This window comes from Scophthalmus maximus, chromosome 2, assembly GCF_022379125.1.
Source record: "Scophthalmus maximus strain ysfricsl-2021 chromosome 2, ASM2237912v1, whole genome shotgun sequence".
NCBI classification, from domain to species: Eukaryota; Metazoa; Chordata; class Actinopteri; order Pleuronectiformes; family Scophthalmidae; genus Scophthalmus; species Scophthalmus maximus.
Window position 1 is genome coordinate 21,495,001 of NC_061516.1, and position 20,000 is coordinate 21,515,000.

The window sequence follows — 20,000 nt, forward strand, 5'->3', positions numbered from 1 at the left end:
TGGATTTATCACTGATGACTAATCTCCTCATATTGTGGATTATTTATGGGCTTGAGCAAATTCTGTCCGTCAAGCTCTTTATCACTTCAAACTTATTCTCTTTTTTTTTTTGCAGAGCCTAATTTGATCTGTTGCGCGGTACCTTTCCTCTCCGTTCCCCCTATTTCTAATTCGGTCCTGACCAGCATTGCAGTGCTGCACATTCAGACCATGAGGGAAGCTGGCACCCATCTTGGCGTCACTCTGGATTTGGGAGTTTGAGGAGGATGAGGAGGGGAGTCAGTGCCAGGGCCATCGTCAGACCACAAAGAGCTTATATGAGCAAGTGCCTCGACCGGCCAAAACCAGCTCACATAAGAGGCTGAAAAAACAAATGCTTCCTGTGTCCATCTGACCCTTTCTCACGAGCAACACTGCTCAGAAACGCTACTGTGTTACCCCAGGGCGCTGTGGGTTTTTGGAGCCTTTTCATTGAAAGCATCTGTGTGTTGCAGCATGCGACATGACACGAGAGCTGTGAAGTTACCTAAGCAACAAGCTGAGACCCATAAAAAGCTGCATGAATCTAAATTATCATGAATCACCTTCTGGAATACACTGATTCTAGCCAATGTACGAGTTGGTTAGGTTCAATTTGCTATGTTAGGAAAGTACAATGGTCATAGCTAAAAGATTGACCATATTTGCCCGATTTTCCAACTGCACATCCGCCAAAAGAGGTTTTTCCACACTACTTCTGCATCGACTCATCGACACCTGTGAGAGGACGGACACGACGTGTGCGACCAACAGAGGTCGCTTAGCAGAAAATTGCGAACACAGGTCATTTCCATTGTTCGAACGAACAACCAACGCTGCGGGGTTGTTTCTGTTGAGGACAATCTCTGCTGCCCTGTTTGGCCTCAAATGTAGAGCAATTCACTGGGACTGTCAGAGACGAGCAGTCGGTTCCCTCGAGTCTAAGCGTGCTAAAAATAAAGCAGCATGACCAAATTTTCTTCACTTGTGTTTATTTTGCCCTAGAAAGTCAGTGTTTCGCCAGTTACATCAAAGTTCTAAAGACCCCGTATCGTATTAGTTTTTACAAAGTTATTCCTGGGATGTTTTGAGGTGAGGAGAGGAATGGCACCAATCCTGAAATACTATATGAATATTATGTCTGATTCAGGTAATTTCAGCAGATGTTTGGACTAGTGTGAAGAGCACCGGTGTTACTAATAATAACAATAATGCTATTCAAGTGTCCCATGAAGCCGTGACAGAGTAGCAGCCAAATAAACTAAATGTAGCCAAAATGAAAAGAGTGATACCATAACTTATAATGTTTTACTATTATTATTTATTATAGTAAATCTTTTTACTATTTTTGACCAAAAAATAAAAAATACAAAATCAATGTTCCATCTTTTTATAAATGATTTGTCATGTGGATTTTTAATTACATTTCTGGTTTCAATCTCTTTCGTTTTGATTTGTGTTTGAAAGGTGTCTACAATACTTAATTGCAATTATTATAATTATCATCATTCAATTGAAAACGATCTGTAGCGGACCCACCACCACCACAGCCCATTATGTACAGTAGTGCTGTGATGGCCCGTCAAACGAGCCATTACGCCGGCTGATTGCCGCGGCCCAATGTCGTGTTGGATGAATATTGGATGACTACCAAGGACAAAGCTGGCGCGAGAGACACCTGTTGCCCATTACGGCCGTCAGAGATGACAGGTCAGAGAGGCGAGTGGTCGGTCAATAGCCGCCTTCTCCGCCTCGGCACATTCAATTGAGCCTTTGGTGGCCAGCATCATCAATAGGCAACTTCAAAGCCTCTGGGAGTGGAGAGGAGAGGTGCGAGCATGTATTTGTGTTGTCAGTGTGTGTGTGTGTGTGTGTGTGTGTGTGTGTGTGTGTGTGTGTGTGTGAGTGTGTGTGTGTGTGTGTGTGGCTCATTACTCATATGTGTCCCCTGAGTGAGCCGTGGCCATTCAGTCCCTTTGTGTGCCGAGTGAGAGAGGAGACGAGAGGCCCATCTAGACATGAGATCACAGATTATACACTTAACGCCTCGCCAAGAGGGCTCCGCCGAGCGCAGGACAGCAAAATTGAGGGAGAATGAAGGGGGGGGGGGAGGGGAACCGGAGAGGGAGACGAAAGGGAGGAAAAACACACAAAGAGAGCGAACGGTGCAAACTGCAGAAGGGGCAGTGAGGAAGCCAATTGGACAGAGGACGAAACAGTGATGAGAAAGTGTTTGCGTTAGAGAGAGTGAATGGGGGAGACGGAGCGGAGAAGAGAACATGAGAGCGAGATAGTGGCCCGAATGCTATTGTGCTTTCTTATCAGGACAGCAGTGCGATTTTATTGCCTGCAGGCTTTAGTGCCCCGATGATGACCATAGCAAATCTCTAATAAGATATGGATTACGTTGGAGCTAAACTGGCCACGAAACACTCAATAATCCACGGTCCGTTTGCTGCATGACCTAATTTTCTGGGTAAACAGCATTGATAAGAGCAGCAGTTCATTTTCATCGCTGGCTCCCAGTCAGATTCAGGATAAACTTCTTGTAATCTCGATTATTCAAGGCTTTAGGTTGAGGATCTAAAGTGGGATCATTGGCTTTGAACATGAGGGTGACGAGAATATCTAAAGGCAAAAATAAAATGTGGGCAACATCTCTTGCAGTGAGAGTCGCAGTGAGGTACTGAAACCATTTAGCTGATCCATCAACAGATTTGTCGATCCACAGATGAATCAGCAACATTTCGAATAATTAAAATGATAAATTAGGTAATTTGTCATGTGAAATTGCCAAACGTTTGTTGGGAACAGCTTCTTATAAGTGACGATTTGCTGCTTTCATTTCATTACATCATACTTATCTGAATATCTTTGGGTTTTGGATTGTAGGTCAGACAAACACACATTTTGAATGTATGTCATGTCGGGCTTCACAGCTTCTCGGATGTGAGGACTTTTTTTAATGGCGCCTTGGGTAAGTGACTCTGGAAAACTGTTGTATAAGTGTTCGTGGAAGAAGAGTAAAAAAACAAAGGTGGGGAGGAAGATGAAAAGGCAGTGCATGTGTCTGCGTCTCTCGCTCCGTGATTGTGATCAGAAATGACATGTTGACTGACTGTAGCCTCCAGTCACACAGGGAGGGGGGGAGGGGGGGGCTGGACTGCATTTCCCATGGGCCTTTGTAGCAGTGTCTGCACAGATGGCGAAACAGCCCCCACTCATGACTGCCTTGTCAGAGCAACAACATCACAATCTCACACACACACACACACACACACACACACAGTTATGCATGAAGTCCAGGGCAGCGTAGTACACTGCAGAAATCAAAGAACTGCAGATTTAGGAAGGATGCCGACAAAAACAGCTTTTTTTTAAACGCACACGTTAGACACTGCAAAAATCCATCTGCTATTACATAAATCCACAGCAGGCGTTGTATAAGGGTTGTTTTTGGGCAGCACAAGCCACACGGATTTTTGTGTTCATCTGTATATTGCATGTGCCTGCCTGTGGGCTCTATTTTAACGATCTCAGCGCTGGGTCGGAAGCGCATAGGGATAATTCAGGGAGTGTCCAAATTCACCTTTCTTAGTTTAACAGTGGACAAATTGGTCACTGCACCAGGTGCATGGTTCCAAAGGGCTGTACTTAAGACACTTTATTTATGGATATATTTTAGAAGCAACATGCAATAAACCAGCCAGAGTGCCATCTATCACTCCCTTCAAAAGCCAGGTTGTGCTTGCACTTTGGCGGATGCCATTATAATAGCAGATTTGCAAGGTCGTGTGTGAAGAGGCTTCTTTAAGTCTGAGTCTGCAATGAAATATCTAAACAAATATTCAATGCATTGCCATTACATTTGGCAGTTATTCTATACACCTATATATTAGGCGATCGAATGAGTGATGTAAAAACAGGAGAAGGGCTGAGATCCGCCCGGACAAAACAAAGAGCTCATCCTCAGAAGAGAAACGACTGCTGTATAACATGATGGTGGTTTGGGGATGAAAAGTCTGACATGGACCAGAAGACCGGTTCCCATAACAGACTCAAACTGTACGAAGTGAGTCTACACATGAGAGCCACTAAACTGAAGTCGAAGGCTCATAGCAACAGCGAGTCACTGTATGTATGGTTATTTGGATGTGAAATGAAATGAGTTAGCACTTAGCTCAAAGCATCGCTATTACATGGACAGCAATCATGGAATCATGGTCCTTGTTTTCCCATTAAGTGCCTACGTACGTTTTATTATTTTTCATGTTGAATTCATTTAGTAAGAAACAAAAGTTCACCAAGTTCAAAAATATGTATACACATATATACAGTATATATAAAATGAAACATTACAACATTATCTTTTAGACCGCGCGTATCGCCCAGGTTTCTTTAGACCTACACGTGCGACAGAAAGCTAATGCATCATGGGAAACTGACAGATCTCACATCACAAACACTCCCAGTCTAGTGAGCTTGTATATATTTCCTCCTTCCATCTGCCCGACATGACGCTGGTGTGTGAGCTAGATTTTTATAAACAAGCATCAGAAGACAAAAAAAAAAAGAAGAGAGGTTCAGCCAGCAAACATAAACTAGAACAACACGTTGTAGTTTTTTATAAATATACAGACATTGCATTAGTGCAGATGGCAGTTAATTACAAGCCGATTCATCAGCGGCACAGCAGCGGCTCTAATGCAGCAAACTCGTTTCCCCTCTGTGACATCAGCACTGTTCTCATCCCTCTCACACATCAGCCGTCCAATCACAGAGCCAAGTCGGAGAACCAGGGAAAATGACAGAGAAATAGGCTGAAGATTTGGTTTGGATACTTAATCACTACTCTTGTATTTCCTTCTTTTTTCATACATGATTTTGGTTGTTTGTTTCCCGTAATACTGTATTATAAGTATCTACCCCACTTTGGAATGAAAATAAGTCCACCACGGCGCAGCATAAATGTGAAAATATTTGTGTTTTGCATTAATACATAACAAAAAAAAACATCAAATGAAATCCTACATGCGACTGGCAACCAGAATTGTCTTCTCCTGCCAGATGACGAATGAGCCATAATGCATTGAATGAGATTTTTTTTGTAACCGGGGGCTTAAATTGGCATATGGAAAACAAATCATATATGTATAAAAATTGTGGCCTTTGGGCAAAGAAGGATTGTTTCCAATTAGCTAGTGTGAACCGTGAACCTGTCAAGGGCGCTGTGCGGTGAGGGCGACAAATTCCAATCAACCAACTGCTACCTCCAATTTAACAAGTAAGCATAAGCTCCTCGGCTCCATTAGATTCAAAATACACAAAAAGCTGTACCCGAGGCACATTTCCCATAAAATTAAACCATGAACGTGCTGTATGCATCAAAGCAAAAGCAAAGCTATTGAGTGTTCCCATGCATTGGTTCGTCAGTTGTTATTAACACTGCCAGAAACCAAAGAGGGGGGGGGGGGGGGGGGGGGGGGGGTGAAAAGGGAGTGAGAGAAGGCGAGATAAGTCAGTAATACCTGCTGAGATGTGTCTTTACAAAAGCCTCTACTCTCCATTTCGCTCCCGACCAGTTACGCGGTTTACGCCACGACCCCCTCACTTAAACCTTGTCCTGTGCAAGCTTAAAACCAACTGTACACACACACACACACACACACACACACACACACACACACACACACACAGAATGCACACCAAAACTCTCACACACACTCGTCAAAGTCAACCAAAACACACACACACGCTCAGCAATCAAAGGGCAAAGAGTCTTGTAGCTCTTAGTCATTCACACATACGCTCTCGAGTCAGTTCGTCACTGACACGCTCTTACATGCTACTGACGGCAGCAGCAGCAGCAGCACGAGCGCGCGAGAAAAAGAGAGAGAAGACGGAAGAGGAGCACCGCGGCGATACAGTGAATCGGCCCCAAATAATCCAATAATAATGAGGCGCCATTTCATTAGCATATGAGAAGCGTGGAGAAAAAGAAAAAAAAACATATTTCTAGTTTTTGAAAGGTCTGTGAGCTGGAGTGGGGGGGAGAAAGGGCTTTGAAAAGGGCAGAGGAGAAGAGAATAGAGGAACAACAAAGATCGAGAGAGAGAGGAACGGGAGGCTGCAAGAAAGTGAGGTCAGACATCACAGACAAGAGTAGAAATGGTAATGGTGAGAATGTTTGCTTGTTGGAGCGAGCGAAGAGAAACGGCACGTGAACCAATACAGCAGAGTCTTTTTTCCGTCTCTCTGTCAGCTGACGAGATACAATAAAAACCCTTCACTGAGAAAAATGTCTTTCTGTCTGACAAATTCACGGTCAAACAGCCGCGAACGCAACGGCCCCAATATCATACTACCAATACCATCAATATTTTCAGGGACTGAAAGTCTGTGATGGCAAAATATGACTCGAACACCAAATTCAAAGCTGTGAGAGCTCCGCCGTTTGTGGGCGCCGCAGCGAAACAGAGCCATGCTGTTCAAAGACTGCTAATCTCATGGAGAGAGGAAAATAATATATATATATCAGGTCAGAAAAGACATGCGTGTACATGCACACAGCAGGGACGGAGGATTGCAGCCAGGTGATCACAACTCCGGCCTCGTCCAACCGGAGTTTAACACGTCTGCCACCTGATTGGCCAAAGAGGCTTAGTAACGGATCTACAGTAGCAATAAGCCTCGTCACACGCTATTGGACAACAAACAGAAAAACAACATTAACCAGGCGAGAAGCTGTTGAGACCTGAGCAATTCCGCTTTTTAATAGGAAAGGACCAAAGGCAACTTCTGTCAGCAGGGGAACAAAGAGATCTGGAGGAGTGGACGGTATGGGAGAACGCATCTAAATTGCCGGGGCGCAGTGGGGAAAAGAAGAAGATAGACTGGCGGGAAAAGACTGAGAGGCAGGGGAGAAAAACAGCATCAGTGAGAGGTGGTGATTGAGAGGACGCACAAAACAAGTGAGACGTGCTCCTGAATTCTACAAGGCACAGAGGGAGCAGAAAGAAAGCACAGGGTGAATGGTGAGGTGTGGGAGTGGGGTGTCAAGGTGCTGTCGAGGACAAGAGGCAGCTCAATTTTGCTCCCTTTATATTTTCTCTTCCTTGAGACTGGCAGTAACGAGGGGCATCCTCGCGTGCCATGTCACGGGGGGCCTTGGAAGGAAGGACTCGAGGCGGAGATAAGGTACTTTAACAGGGCCTCCGTGCCGGGCCTCCTGTCTCGACTCAAGCGCCAGCTCATTTTCGAAGAATCTGACAGGAAGTGAGCTCCTACGGGGCATCCTGCATGTTGCTTACGCCTCAGTGAACATGTCGGCGACGAAGGTACAGACATGCGAGAGGAGCTGCGACTTACAGGACACCTACAAACTCCTTATCCTATACGGAGCATCTACGATCGGAATCACAACGGCGACAGAATAACAAAACTCCAGAATACAAACTTTCAACGCTGCCCATCTGGACCAGGACCTGAGATGGTGTATCTCAACGGCACGTTCGATAAAGTACAAAAGACGAAAAGAAATCAAATAGAAATAAATGAATGGGTCAAATCATTTTTTCCAATGTTACACATTTGATCATGAATGAGTACAGCCTTTCCATTGAATGCAGAGTAGCCGAGTGTGTGTGTGTGTGTGTGTGTGTGTGTGTGTGTGTGTGTGTGTGTGTGTGTGTGTATGTGTGTGTGAGTGTGTGTCTGTGAGGCAGGTGCAGACTTCCTATGCTAAGTTCAAAGGTCAGCAGATAAGTCCTGCAGACCTGACTCAGGCCAGGCCGGCGGCATTTCAGGATCACTAATCTGTTTGTTTGGTCGAGTGTGTGTGCTGCAGATACACACACACACACACACACACAAACACACACACACACACACACACACGCACGTATGTGTTGACCATCCGCTGAAACAATGGAGAGTACTGTTCCACTGAGCCACAGCTGATGGAGGATAAGAGAGGCAGCAAGCAGCTCCAATGGGTCTCAGTAATCCATCATCATAAGACAGGATCAGGAATTACACACTCACACACACACACAGTAAGAGCAGGAAAGGTTAGTGGAGCATGCTATTGTTCAAAAAGACCACACACAGTGGACACACATAATGTACACAAGATAATCACAAGTCAGACAAATAGAGAAAGGAACTCAGAGCTCCATGAAACCAAAACGTGGCTTTGGAACGTTTGGTCCAAAGAATGAGCAGCGACTTCCACTGCTTCTCTGACGAGGCGTCTCTGTGCTACAGGCCTGTCACTGCATCAGCTTTACTTCAGACTCGTCCTCCGCACTGGACAGTTGTGAAGACTTGTGTTGTTTGAAGTTTGCGTCGCTTGAAGTACGGACGACTCATCGGTAACAGTGTAGCGGTTGTCAGAAGCTTTGGCTTTCAAAGCACAAAATGAAAGAGAATCATTTGAAGCTTGCATTTGTGGTGATCGATTAAGATGAAAGATTCAAATCTTCTGCATGTCTCGACCTACAGTATGCCAAATTTTTACATAAACCATATTTTTCACATAATTTTGCCTGATTTGCACACCATTAGGGGACCGAGTACATAAATACTTCATTATGCAGCAACTATTAGGATGGAATCATTCACAAACGGTGGCCTCATGCTGGAGGATATTTCCATGGATACGAATCAGCTCAGTATGACTTTACATCTGTAACTGTTAGATAATGGAGACTCTGAATTGCTTCACATCTACAACAAATATCAATTATTCACAAGGTGGATAAGAGATTGAAATACGGATTAACGATTACTTAATATTTAATTTTCATTACCTAGCAGAGCAAGTTAAGTCATCAGAGTTAAATGACCCAATGTATCTGCCATACAGTCATTTTTTTGTGGCTAATATGGTGGGACAAGTACAGCTGTAGTCTGGATTAACTACAATATAACTATAATAGTACAAGTAGAACGGCGCTGGGAGAGCGCATACCTCCGCAAAGGGCTAATGCCCTATCTCTCCGTTCCTCCTTGGGTCATGTTTCACCCCTCCGCAAAATTTCGTGGAAATCGGTTCAGTAGTTTTTGAGTAATCCTGCTGACAGACAGACAGACACTGAAAGCATAACCTCCGTGTCGGAGGTAATAACATCCAGACTAAGTGCAGAGTGTTATCACATTGCTTCCTTAAAAAGAAAAATCAGGCTTCCCACGTGACCATGTGAAATGTCAAATTCACTATTTCCTACATCAAAAGGTCATATCAACACAAAACCCATTCTCAAATATCACAGCCCATTGCCAGCATGCACCGGCAGCCTCACACACAGCCGAACACTTTGAGAAAAGAAGAAAACAAACAACCCTGATTTCAAAAGGATTGCAAGATTAAGATTCTAGATTATTTCGAGTGCTGTTGCAAAGTCTAAAATAACACTTTGGGAGGGGAAAAAGGGAGTGAGTCAATTCTGAAGGACAAACTCATACAACAGTTCATAAATTTAAAATATATTTAAAAAATCCCTGTTCCGTAACTGCAATGACTGATTTGCTGAACACTGTTTTAGTTCATTGCCTAACTGAAATGTCCATGTGACCCACCGTGGCGACATGTGCAAACTCAGACTCTTCGCCAGACTCCATACATTCGCTTGATTATAAGAGAGCGCTTCCCTACATCCACATTCTGTTCCTCTCCTGGACCCTGGAGCCTGAACGCAGCGAGGGCAGTGTGGCGCTCGGGGATGGGAGGGGAGCGGCACAGTGAGTCACCACCACTGCCAGGTATTGGCTGCATGCAAACACTCTTCCTCCAGCTCTCTCCTCCAGTTTTTTCTCTGGGTGAGAAACTGCTTGCAGGAAAACCCTGGCACGCTACTGGGCATGATTTCTGGTAGTGGCACTGGTACCAGTAGAAGATCACTCCAAGGGATGGGTGAGAACAATTTTTGGGATTTGCTGATGTCAAACTGGAAGAATCCAAGTCGAACCAGGGGATCTCCTATATTCAGCGTTGATTGTTGCGCAAAAAACTACTTGGGATGGGACTTGGACCTGGGAAGAACCACAGTTGTCCACTGTATATGAAAATGGACGTAGTCACCGGGCGCGGAAAATGAAGCTGGCACGGAAGTGACTAAAACCTGCATCACCTCTAATAACCAGCAGAGGGCGACTCCACTGGTTGCAAAAAGAAGTCCGTTTCTATAAAAGCTTATGAGAAAATGACAAATGATCTCTTGATTTATATCGCCAGTAAAAAAAAAACTGAGTGCTCTCCAGATTCATCACAAAGTTAATGTTGTAAAGTGTGGTCTCATTCAGCGTAAAATAGACAATAAAGCACGGTATGCATTGGAGCGTGGATACAGCGTGATTGACGGCTGGCACGGTGCGATCAGTGCATGGTTGCAGGAGTGGGTGGGCGCGCAGTGGACAGGCTCTCAGTCACTTGGTAAAGACATGATTAACACTTAGTGGACAAAGTATCTTATTGCTGCTCTTTGAAAAGCTGCTTTTGACATTTAAGTATACAACCATTTTTACTGTACAAGATTGACACATACTTTGTTCTGCATGTCAGGCGGATTCTATTGGATCTCTGACATTGTTCTGACATTTTCCAACATATAAAATGTCGCCACGTTAGAACAAGTGTCTTTTACCTGCCCGTGACTCCGTAAGTATACAGGCAGCTCCAGTTATCGGATGAAAGACAATATACAGTGGTTCTTTCTTTGTACAAATACTGTGGAGCAGGCTAATCATGCTGTCGAGCTTTGTCCCAAACTGCTTTGCATTGTCAACACTACCAGCCCCCATATAAAAATGAGATTACCTAACAAGGTCTCAGTACTTCCACAGTACTCCGTGTTCTTCTTTCTCTGGCTGAGATAGACCAGAGCTCACAGAGTTGACTGTATTTCTTGTTCACAGACACATCACCTCCAAGGAACACAGTAAAGGAGCATACTGTGTCAGTGTCTGGTCTGTTTAACTTGTTCTCTTTGGCGTATGTACAAAACATTAACCAGGGCCCGTTTTCGTGGCAAGAAAAAAAATCCCTGCCTGGAAGTTTAAATATTCTTGTTCAACCCTCCCCTCCATCTGCAGCTGTCTCTGTCATCACTGGAGAGGAATTATTGGATGAAATCCTTGAGGGAGCGCCGCGCTCATCTGCATCCGTGCAGTTTAAGTCTATTTCATGGGGAGAACGTGCGGTCCTGACACACTGTTCACTCAGTGAAGAATACAGACGGAAGTAATGAGAAACGGAGGCAGAAGACGTCTTGGGTCGGTGGCAAGTGTACATCCACTCGCCGGTCTAATGTGGTGTTAAATGACTTGTTGCAACCACTGACGGCGTCTTTCACGCCGCAGGGTGTGCAAGAGTGTAACGGTGAGATGCGAGATGTCTGAGGTCCGGGATAACACTAGACCATTTAATACGGAAGTTCCTCAAACGCAACACACAACCTTCAGCCACTGCAGTATGCAGCATGATGAATAACTACACAGTTAGCTATACTTCACAGTCAAGCAGATGTGTGTGTGTGTGTGTGTGTGTGTGTGTGCGCGTGTGTGTGTGTGTGCGTGCGTGCGTGCATGTGTGTGTGTGTGTGTGCGTGTGTGTGAGGAGCCAAGGGAGAGAGGCGAAGTAGGCCAGCATGAATATAAAATCACGCCTGCCAGGCAATAATGTGGGCTACAAGAGGGAAGGGAGCGGTGTGTGTATTTTGTGTGTGTGTGTGTGTGTGTGTGTGTGTGTGTGTGTGTGTATGTGTGTGTGTGTGTGTGTGTGTGTGTGTATCTTGGTGCTTTTTGAGTGTGTTGCCAGAGGAAAATGTGCAGATGAAGGTGTAGGAGACTAAAGCAAAGGTTTTGTAGGAACACTCGTTCATCAACTCTCAGGGAGGTTGAGGGCGTAGACGCTCACCAGCACACAAACACCAGGTAACTCAAACAGAGCAGCTTGTTATAATTTGGAGACCAGCGCATTGTAGGGATGCCAGACTGAGACGCACGCGCGCCCGCCGACACACACACACACACGTACACACACACACACACACACACGTACACGTACACACACACACACACACACACACACACACACACACACACACACACACACACACACACACACACACACACACACACACACACACACACACACACACACACACACACACACACACACACACACACACACACAAACAACGTTTTATCAGTGTTTTTTGATCCATATGTAAGTGTATAAAGATGCAATACGACCCCCGCCCAACCCCCCCAACTCCCTACAAACGCAGACTCAGACATACATGTTGAAGAATGAAAAAAAAATAGACAAAAGACCCAGAGACAATAGCATGGCTCGGCCAGACATGGAGAAACAAGGAGCTTAGAGGAAGAAAACAAGAATAATTAAGAACACAATCTTTCTGGTACCGCTACATGAACAGTATAGTGCTGACATGAATAATGTATTAGGCCTAGTATAATATAAGGAAACTAATCAAATAACCATTTTATTGGGTAAGAACAATAAGGTTTATATCACTATTAAAACGTTTGGTCTTTTTATTGTTAAACAAAGTAAAAAGCTTTCCGCAGAGACATTACTCAGGGCCCTGGTCGAATTTTCATTCCATTGTTCTATACAGCTTATAGGGATTTTTTATTATTATTACTAACAATAAGTATGAAAGGTTTTTATTCCAAAGAACAATCATTAATTTTGGATATGAAAACCCCTGGGAAGTTCGACAAAAGACATTAATATCGCAAAGGTCCAGATGAAAATCACTGGCAGGTAACATGCGGCAAAACGGCCACAATCACTGCAGCTCTCTGAGCCTCTTCACTCGCTATTAGTTCAGGCCTCTCCACTTCAATGAACAGTGGGTTCTTTCAAAAGGACAAGCTGGGTTTCAAAAGCCATCTCCTACGAAAACATTTTTTTTAAAGCAAAAAACAAAACTAAATCAACTGTTATAACTGTGAAGTGTAATACAAATAAGCCCATTAAGACTGACACTGAATGCATATGATAAAAAACAGGTAGCGGGGACGTTTGGCTACACATTCAGAGTGCAGCAGTTGGTAATGACCCATGCTTTCCTCTGATTTTCATTTTCTGAATTGTGAACTGTTACAGCCCCGTGAGAAAAGACTACATTCTTTGTATTCCAGAGAACAAAAATATAGTATATATATATATATATATATATATATATATATATATATATATATATATATATATATGTGACAACTTGGAGCTTTGAAAAGCCATCGCAGCTTCATTCATTCAGTTCTGTCACCATCTTCAGAAATGACAAATAAAGAATCCTGCGCTTAAAACACCTCCACAATACTTCTCCTCTCCTCAGCAGGCCCTTTGTCATCTACCTCCGTCCTTTCCCTGAACTCTACATCCACACACACACACAAAAAAAAGCATTTAGCGACAGAGCACGAGAAGTGATGGCGAACGTAGTCCCACTCCAGACTTTCTCAGCTTGGAACGTGGCGAAGACGAGTGGAGGGAGACAGCGAGTGCGGGAAGGGAGCGGGAGAGGAACGGCACTGCAGACAGCTCCGTTACCTTCTCACAATAGGGATCATCCACATTCATCCACCAGCCACGCTTCACCCCAGACCATGGGAGCCAGGGATGAGATTACACCGAGGGGTTAGGGAGATGGATGTGCTTATAGGGAAGATAAAGAATGGAGAGATGGAGGAAGTGACGAGCGGTAACAAAAAGTCCTGTCGTCGTACAGGAATAGGGGGGGGGGGGGTTCGTCTGTGTTTTCCAACCATTCCCAGAAGGTTCCCTCACCCAAAATCTGACACGGCTTATCCCCCGAGAAATCCCAGCTTCTGGAAATAGCCAGCGACGGATGAGGAGGAATTTAGAGAAGTGGAGCAGAAGTGAGGCAATCTAAGACGCAGAGAGGTGAACGGTTTAGCCCGGATGCTTAACTCCTCACACTCTCGCACACGCAGCCCACAAATCAGACCGGGGAGAGTGGGACACCAATCACTTTACGATTTAAAAACACAGAAACGGATACTATAGTGAATAATGAAAACGGGTGGTATCACATTTTCAAAAGACTCATTTGTGTCCGGAGCACATGATTGAGATGAAACTTGCTATTAAGAGGATTTGGGAGCAACAGAGTTTGTCATCCACGGGACAATTTTGACAATTCAGGTTTTTAATTGTTTTCTTTTGTTTTGTTTTCCCCCAGATATTTGTCACACTGTGCAAAGTGGGTTTTTTTTTTTTTTATTAGATTCGTCCAGCATGCCTCCGAGCACGGAGGCTGTACCTGCAAGCCTTCTCACTTCCACAGAGAAACGTTCGCCATACTAACGAGCCGACAGAAGCTAGTATCACCCTGTGACAATTGATCGATGAAGAAAAATGGCCAATTAAAACTCAAAATGTCAAGGTTTCTCCTGTGCAAAAAAGAAAAGAAGACGTGCGCGCACTCTCCCGTTTCTGTGGGTCCATGGGACTCCCACTGAGAGGGAACGCAGGGATGCAGACAGCAGGAGGAGGCTCTACAGGGGGGGGATGGAACTCATCAGACCCCCACAGAACTCCCTACATCCGGCCCCGTGTCGCGCTCGAAGAGGGAGGGCGAGCCTGAATGACAATCACAGTCTTTTCAATTTTCCATCGCCAAAAACCCTCTGAATGCTTCTCATCATCTCTCTCCCCCTTGGTTCCCCATCGTCCTCCCTGTATCGCTCTTCCCGAGGTAAGGATGGAGGATCCTCTCTGTCACGATCTCCGTCTCTCCCTCTGGCTCATGCGGGGGGGTGGGGGGTGGGGGGGGGGTGGTCATGACGACCCAGCCGTGTGATGGATAGCAAAGTCATGTACGACCTTGCAGTGGAAGCCACGCCCTCTGTCCTCCACCTCGAAAGCACACGTGTGTGTGTGTGTATACCGGCAGTGAGTGTGTGTGTTCGGGCACGCCAAAAACAATTTGACACGTTTTTATTCCATGGGTCGCCATTAGCTAACATTGCTCACCGGCTGCAACCCCCCCCCCCCCCCCAAGGCACAAACCGCCTCCCTCTGCAGCATTACAGCGGCTAATCTTTCCCAAAAATAACCCCCGTGCAGCATCATCCCTCAGTGTCCTGCCAAGCACTTGCTGAAGACTGCATCCTCTGTCTGACACATTTTTGTCTTGAGATTTCAGGGTTTTCCTCCCAACACCTTTCTTCTCTTTGCTGCGGCATTAGCCTGAGGCTAATGTGTGCCCCCCCCCCCCCCCCCTCGTGAAGACAGGACACACCAGCAGCTTTGCTGCAAAAAAGTTACTATAATAATATTACATTTAACACTGAAATGAAATTGATCGGTGAGACGATCAACAAAATCATGAATGGTTGAATGAATATTTAAATCAATCATCAAGCCAAAGAATATCTTGTTGCGGCTTCTCAGCTGGGTGGAGATTTGATGCTTTTCTTTGTCTAATGTGACAGTCGAGCTGATATGTTTGGGTTTCTGACTTTGTTGGACAAAAGAAGCAAAGCATTTGAAGATTACTGTAAAACATTACGTGACACTACTGCATTTTTAAAAAATGTAGCTAAAATGATGCGGTGCAGTTTGACGAATGAACAGTGTTGGGAAACTACACACAGTTCTCTACAGTATGTCCCGTAACTGGATAAGAAAGTGGTATAAAGCTGCTAATTATTGTCCTTGCAAAAAATCCACCAAATTCAAAATATCCCTTTTTTCTTCTTTTTCTTTTTTTAATAACAGATTATCAAGGACATTCAGTAATTATTGGTCTATTCAAGTCTATGATTTGATTTTTATTTTATTTTTTAAATATGAGACTCGTCCTCAAGAGTGTCTGATCACATGAGGATGTATTGTTGTTATTCCCCTGCACGGCCATACAAGGAGATTACAGTGCTGCAGGGAAATAGTTTGCCTTTGGCCCGAGTCTGCAACCACAGGGCAAATATGGAAAACAGATCAATTAAATCAGAACGTTGTGCTGACATTTTTAAAACCACCTCGGGGGTAAGAAAGCAAACGGTTACGTCATCTGTTTTGTTGTGAAAACTGGCTTTTGTGAAATATGTGAGGTGAAAATCAGCATGTCAATGTCATTGTACGCCAGGCAGAGGGCCGGGCGGCGCTGAACACATGACAAGACAGAGGAACACTATTTTCTAAAAGCTCTCCTCTATTTTCCTCCCGTCCCTTTTGTCATTTTTTTTGGTCCTGTTTGTTCTATTATCCAGTTCTTCTTCAAGAAATGAGAAACACCAATGAGTTGCGATGGATCTGTGTCTGTATTTGTGCCTCAGCATGTAAACATTTACATGGGTGAATGGATATGTTTTGCCGCGGTGTGTGCGTGGCCTCTGCGGGCCGTATCGGGTGACCTTGGTGATGGCGAAGTGTGTGTGTGTGTTTGCTAACAGTGGTTCAGCGGGACCTCTGGAGAGGGAAGCAGAGGAGGATTGACACGGCCGGTATTAGATCTCGCATCTGACTGAGAGGAAAGGTGAAAGGGCGAGAGCGCAAAAGATCAAGCATGGAGACCACGTGGGAGCCAGATTGTGCCACCAATCTTTTCTCCTCTGCCCGACAAACAGTATTTTGATCCTTGAAAAAAAAAAAAAGCCAAAAAAAAGCATTACAACTAGATAAAGCTGTCTATAAATAAGCACAGCTGGTGCCGCGCTCAGCCAGACGGACTGACAGCAACGCCTGTCGATGCATTTGAAAATATACTGTGCCGCTCAAGTCTTCAGAAAAAGAAAACGAGTGTCAGGGAGTTCGATCACACGTCTGCCCTCTTCCCGCTGTCGGCGGACGTTTCCTCACTCTCCAACGATCCCTCATCGCATGTCAAAGCCAACAACCGCAGCACTGAGGTAGAAGTGGCTGCCCGTCAACCGGACACGTTTTTGGGTTTAAATCCCACAGAACCACCAGAACAGCTAGAATCAGTAAGTGGCTCCATCATCACACCATGAGAGTATCCAGTCCCGTAGAGCCACATCTACAATCACAAACGTTTCGGCCTGTGAGCGCAAAGCAGCGAGCCATCGTCACCAGCTGAATGTGTGAAAAGGATTATTGACCGCACCATTCGGAAAGAGAGCTCTCGTGACCCCTGAGATTTACAGGTAGACAAGTAGCTTCCCCTCTTCATCACGGCATCCTCGCCATCAGATATTGTTTGTTGAAAAAAAAACGCTGATACTTTGGAGTCCGTGTCTCTATCCGTCCTTGGACAAATGCATGAGTTGTCGACCTAAAGGCAGCTAAGACAGACACAAGCAGGGGAGGAGAGGAGAGAAACGCCACCATAAATGATCGCAAAACACAGAGTGTCCAACTGAGCAATATGAAACAAGGACACATACATTGGGTAACAAATCAAATGTTTTTGTTTTTTTACTCGGGCCCCGTTCCCCGAAGGCAACGGTACGGGAAACACTGGCAACGCACACAGATGAAAACATTCAAATGTACAGTGAAGTGACACATGAACGACAATTAAACCACTTAGGAGTTTAATGAATATGAAATTGATTTGAATCATGTGCTACGCCTTTCCCAGCCTCCGCGTCTCGACCCAATTAAACGCCAATGGGAGATCTTGGAGGGAAGCGTCTCACATGCTCTCCTCCACCAAAAATCACAAAATGAGAGAATACATGTGTCTTTCTGGAGTTCATCCCTCCGGCGCAGATCCAGAGGCTTATGCAATCTACAGCAGAGAGGCACAGTGTAATTGGTCTGCTGGCACAGGGTGGTCCATCACCTCACGACACCTGATATTGCTTTTATGTTCAGTTTGTCACCTATTTGCTCATAAGCCCAAGCCTATTTCCTGGTGATCCCACTAAAATCGCGCAGCACCAGTGGGCACCTTCCTCGGTTATTCCGTGTTGTTTAGTGCAGCCATTTACAAAAAACCCCACAAAGATATTAGTAGGAAACAGAGAGACAGACAAAGGCTGAGCGTGAGAGCTAAGAGAGAAACGCTGTGGCAGTGAACTGTGACAGTCGTCCGGAAGTGGAAAGCAACACCAGGTGGTCGAGCGTCTGGAGGCAGGCAGTCAAAGAGCAGTGTTGCCTTGACAACTGTGATGCCTTGTTGATGGTAATAGCTGAGCACCTCGCCTCCACACACACACACACACAAACACAATATATGTGTTTTAACAGGTGTGCATTGCATTTGCTGTATCTAAAGGTTCACATTATTACAATCTCAGAGACAATAACACGACTTGTGTTTCTGGCTTCACCAGCAGCCGTGGCTGATAAACTCCCTCCCAGTCTGTTGTCTACCACTGTATCAGCATCAGTACGGGAGGATTTTTACTGTCCTCCCTCCTCCCTTTCTTCCCTTTCTTCGTACGGACCCGACAGTTCATCACTTGCCAAAGGCCGGCATCATGCCGTAGAGAACAGGGAAGCATATCTGATCCAGCCGACAAACCATCTGCTCACCCAAGCCGCAGCGGGCGCTGATCAATACAGCCAAGGTGGACAGAGAATGTGGCCGCTGTGGTCTCCCACATCGCCTGGAATAATGGATCAGCTTTCGGGTCACAGTGGACTCATTGTACCAGCAGCATGACCGCTGAGGTTTCCTGCCTCCGCACCTCTTTGTTTCAACTCTTTTAATTAAGGAGCTGGGCAGCAGAATTCCCTAACAGGCTTAGCTATTGGCAGCCTCGCAACCAGAACTGATTTGTTCCATTCCGGGGGGTTTAGCGAGTAAAGCTTTATATAATGCAAACACATAGGTGCTTTCATTTGTCAAGAGTGTCGGACGCTCCGTGTGTCAATGCATCGGGCCGACATTCACAAAAATCAGGCGCGGGCCTCAGCGCAGGTATCTTGTGTGCAACAGAGGACATTTCAGCCGAACGCTCTGATGGGCTTTCACCGATCTGATGTGGACCAATCCAGAGTCCCTTCCTCTCTTCCGCTGCATCAGCCGGCGATTTCTGAGCACATAGCCACTGCAGCATCCTACCACCTCATCCTCCTCCACTCTCTCCCCTCTCCTCCCCCACCCTCCCTCCAACCCGCCCTCTCCTCCTCCCCCTCCCCCTCCTCTCCACCTGCTTTTAAATGCATGGCGCTGCCCGGCCAGGCCAGTCTTTGCAGGCAGCATCACTCCCCTCAGCCCCTCCAGAGTGAAGGAGAAGGCTGTGGAACAGGAGGGACGGTTATCAGCCTGTGCAGCCAGGGAGGGAGGGAGGGGGTTATGAGGGAAGGAGACAAGGTCGGAGTGAGCCGGCAAAGACCCCCTGCACCTCCGTGCAGTAAATAATCAATTGGGAGATGAGGGGCGACCTGATTCCTGATGGCTCATCAGTCTGACTGAGAGCAGGATGGTTTAGCCCAGCTGTAGGCGGCCCCTGCTCCAAACACATCCAGGGAGTAAATAGGCCAACATGAAAACCCCTGAGATAGTCCAGAAAGCAGAGCACTGAGGGCAGGCTAGAAATTATATATATATATATATTTTCATTATATTTTACTTCTTCCTCAAAACCAAATGAACCAATCATCAGAGCCCCCCCCTTTTTTTTTCAGGGCAGATATTTAATATCATGCAGTAAACGCCATCGCAGGATGCATGGAGGTGGGAAGGGAGGGGGGGAGCAGCCTGGCAGCATCCAACACACACACACACACACACAAACACGCGTGTCCTATAGGATACCCTCCAAACGGCATTAGCCCTCCAGCCTCGTCAATAGTAATATTTTGCATTTATTTTCTCCACCACTCGGCCGAACGGGGCCTTGCGACGCCGAACACCGCGTCCGACGGAGGAGGAGCTGAGGCCGGAGAGCATTTGGATCAACGTGCGTCCGACGCGCGCAAACAAAAAGCCCACGGTCCCGTTCGCGCAGAGGGACCAGCTATACACACACCACATCGCTCCTTTGCGCACAGGAGGACGCGGGGCCCTGCCTCC

At 45.7% G+C, this 20,000-nt stretch overlaps 1 protein-coding gene across 19 annotated transcripts in view; it reads right to left on the reverse strand.

Moving 5' to 3' along the window:
* Positions 1–20,000, reverse strand: part of LOC118300810 (neurobeachin) — an 80,085-nt gene that overhangs the window by 58,769 nt on the left and 1,316 nt on the right. The window lies entirely within an intron of this gene.